The sequence below is a fragment of the Mus caroli genome, chromosome X, assembly GCF_900094665.2.
Source record: "Mus caroli chromosome X, CAROLI_EIJ_v1.1, whole genome shotgun sequence".
NCBI classification, from domain to species: domain Eukaryota; kingdom Metazoa; phylum Chordata; class Mammalia; order Rodentia; family Muridae; genus Mus; species Mus caroli.
This window is the reverse complement of record NC_034589.1, coordinates 103,007,432-103,011,739: the sequence shown is the minus strand read 5'-3', so window position 1 is coordinate 103,011,739 and position 4,308 is coordinate 103,007,432.

The window sequence follows — 4,308 nt, the reverse complement described above, 5'->3', positions numbered from 1 at the left end:
TTAATGTTAATAAATCAAAGAGTAGATATTTTACAACATAACATGGAACAGATGATGGATGTCATACAAATGAGTTGTGTGGCATCAACTCCGCATGTGTGCATTACTCCCGTTAGGTATATTAACAATTCTTTCATTAAAAGTACAGATTTATCGAATTATCTGAAGGGGAACTGGTTGCAGGAGCTGGAAAGGTTGCAGACGAGGCTGCAGATACAGATCCTGAACCTTAATGGAACCAGAGTGAAACCAGTGACCCTTGGAGACTTCACCTCTTGGCTTACCTCTGCATTTTCTTACTTTAAGGAATGGGTGGGAGTGATTTTGTTTTGTGCTGCCATATGCTGTGGACTGGTGTTCATGCTTTGGTTGGTTTGTAAATTCAGAACTCAACAAAAACGTGACAAGGTGAGTATAATTCAGGCACTTTTAGCCATTGAAAACGGCGCCTCCCCTGAAGTTTGGTTATCTATGCTCAAGTATTAGTCGGCATCTGAGTTCTCTGCTCTTGCACCACACAGATTTATGGACCCATTGCACTGGGATGAGAGAGACTCAACAATCATTGATCAGCCCTTGCACATCACTGAGGTTTCCTCATTGCACGAGATAGGGTGATCATGATTTCTCTGCTAATTCATCCCTTAAAAAACTTGGCTGGCCTCTTTTGTAAAGTTTGCCCTAGGTAATTTAGCAATTACTGTCACACAGCATCGTGGTATCCAAAGACGGGCAACTTTCCTCATGCACAGACCAACCTAAGACACGGGGCCTGGTGGCAATAGGGTCACCCTATGACGGGTAAGGCTGTAACATAGAGGAACGACCTAAAACAGGAGCCATGGCAGATGGACATAATTGCATAGGCCTAGTCCAGCATCATTTTATTAAAATAAAAAGGGGGAGATGTGGGAAGCTGCAAACACCATTACAAGATGGCGCTAGCTACCACTGGCCACCACCCATGATTATGGGTAAACAACCAATGTGCACATGTGCATAAGAGTTTTTTGCTGAGTCACTGCCTGGCCTGAGGCATATTAATGAGGTAATGGTAGCATAACCAATCAGGTATGGACACATCACTCCTAAGCCTATATAAGCAGCACCATTTCTGGGGCTCAGGGTCTTTTGCCTACGCAGTCCATGCTCTCCCAATAAACGTGTGCAGAAGGATCCTGTTGCAGCGTCATTCTTGCGGGCAGTCAGGCACTCACAAGATTTTATTAGGTATTTTCTTCATTACATTTCAAATGCTATCCCGAAAGTCCCCCATCGCCTCCCCCACCCTGCTCCCCTACCCACCCACTCCCACTTCTTGGCCCTGGTGTTACCCTGTACTGGGGCATATAAAGTTTGCAAGACCAAGGGGCTTCTCTTCTCAATGATGGCCAACTAGTCCCTCTTCTGCTACATATGCAGCTAGAGACATGAGCTTTGGGGGATACTGGTTAGTTCATTTTGTTGTTCCACCTATAGGGTTGCAGACCCCTTCAGCTCCTTGGGTGCTTTTTCTAGCTCCTCCATTGGAGGCCCTGGGTTCCATCCAATAGATGACTGTGAGCATCCACTTCTGTGTTTGCCAGGCACTGGCATAGCCTCACAAGAGACAGCTATATCAGGGTCCTTTCAGCAAAATCTTGATGGTGTAGGCAATAGTGTCTGTATTTGGTGGCTGATTGTGGGATGGATCCCAGGGTGGGGCAGTCTCTGGGTGGTCCATCCTTTCGTCTCAGCTCCAAACTTTGTATGTGTAACTCCTTCCATGTGTGTTTTGTTCCCAATTCTAAGAAAAGGCAAAATGTCTACACTTTGGTCTTTGTTCTGCTTGAGTTTCATGTATTTTTCAAATTGTATCTTGGGTATTATAAGTTTCTGGGCTAATATCCACTTATCAGTGAGTGCATATCATGTGAGTGCATATTTTGTGGTTGGGTTACCTCATTCAGGATGATACACTCCAGATCCATCCATTTGCCTAGGAATTTCATAACTTCATTGTTTTTAATAGCTGAGTAGTACTTCATTGTGTAAATGTACCACATTTTCTGTATCCATTCCTCTCTTGAGGGACATCTGGGTTCTTTCCAGGTTCTAGTTGGCTATTATAAATAAGGCTGCTATGAGCATAGTGGAACATGTGTTCTTATTACCAGTTGGAACATCTTCTGGATATATGCCTAGGAGAGCTATTGTTGGATCCTCCAGTAGAACTATGTCCAATTTTTGTGGAACTGCCAGACTGATTTCCAGAGTGGTTGTACAAGCTTGGAGGAGTGTTCCTTTTTTTCCACATCCTTGGCAGCATCTGCTGTCACATGAATTTTTGATCTTAGCCATTCTTACTGGTGTGAGGTGGAATCTCAAGTTTGTTTTGATTTGCATTTCATTGATGATTAAGTTACATATGTATTTGTAACAATCACCTAAGATATGCTTTGCCCCAATGAAAAATAGAGATTAAAAATACATTGCACTAGCAATATACTGATATAAATAGAAATCACTGAAATTTTAAGGAATGAATTAATAATGTGGTTACAGCTTAAATGAATAGCATGAACCAATACCAGAAATCTCATTTCAGAGACTATGAAATTTTGGAACATACCAGGGACAATGGGAACATACAACTAAATACTTTAGAAATGTTTACAACAATCAGGGAAATGTAAATCAAACCTATATTCAGAATCATCTCACCACATCAGAATGTACATTATCAAAATTACATTAAACCAAGTTTTGTTAGGATAAAAGAACTCGAATATGAGCTTAGTAAGAACATAAGTTAACCTAGTCATTGTGGAAGCAACTAAACCTCTCTGAGAGCCAGCAAGATGGCTCATGGAATGAAGTCTGATGATCTCAATTTGATACTCAGGCCCCATGTGGCAAAAGAAGACAACTCACTCCCACAAATTGTTCTCTGACCTTCACATCCACACTCCAGCATGCACATATGAGCAAAAAAGCACACACATACATATATACAAATTTTTTAATATTAATGTAAACATTAAATACATAAAGCTTCTTCAAAACCTACAAAATAAGTAAAATGGAGACAATCTGAAAACAGAAATGAAACAAATAATAAAGGGACGAGGAAGACAACAAGAGGTAGGAGAGAGTGGATACAGTCAAAGTGTATAGTGTACATATAAATATCACTATTAAACCAATCTATGAGTATAATAAATATTTGTCAACAATAAAAATAAGCCAAAAGCAGAATTAGAAAGTGACAAATCTTTCCCACTCCTGGGTATATATGTGGGGTTATCAAAGTCAGCATGCAATAGAGATATCTACATTCAGATGCTCATTGCAGTACTATTTACGATAGCCAAGTTATGAAATAAGCCTAAGCTTATAATCATAAGCTCATGGCCAGATTGTATGTTTATAACCCCCCAAAAACAAGTGAAAAGGAGATGATCTGGAAATAAGAATAACATAATTTCCTTATATATAAGAAAATGTCATATATATTTCAATAAAATTTTGTTTGGCCATAAATGATGAAATTATTTTCTTTTCAGGAAAATTAATGAAACGAGATCACTGTGTCATTGTGTTAAGAAAAAAATATGTCAATCGCAAAGACAAGTAGCATTTGTCTTCTTTTATATGTAAAATTTAGAAGAGAAATGAGTATATTAAATGGAACTATTAAGGAAGTGAATGGGAAACAAGGAGTTAAGGAAGCAGAGTAGATACCAACACAGATGCATATTATGAAATTGCATTATGAGAATATCATTATAAACTCATTATTTCATATAACTAATAAATCATAACTTTAGACATAAACATAAAAAAACCTGATTGTGTTTAGGCTTTCATCTCTAAGAAAAATTTTCCATATAAACAACTTAAGGGTCTGGGGTTATAGTTTAGCTCATGGTTTCAGAAGGTTTGGTCCATGGGCATTTGGTGTCATACATTTTGGCATAACATCATGCTGGCAAAAGTATATGGCAGAAGTATTTCTTCACCTTATAGTGTACAGAAATAATAGAATAATCAGGGTAATATATATTTTCCAAGGACATTCTCATTACATCTAGGCATCATAGTATGCTTTTCCCCAGTTGTCAATAATGCCATCAAGGGGTTAATCCATTGGTTAGGTGAAAATGCTTAGGATTCAAGTACTTTCCCGAAGTACAATTGCTAGTAAACAAGCCTACAATACATAAACCTGGGGAGAATAATTAATGTTCAAACTATAACACAGCTATTTCCCTAGAGTAATGTACTGGCTAGTTTTGTGTCAACTTGACACAGCTGGAGTTATCACTG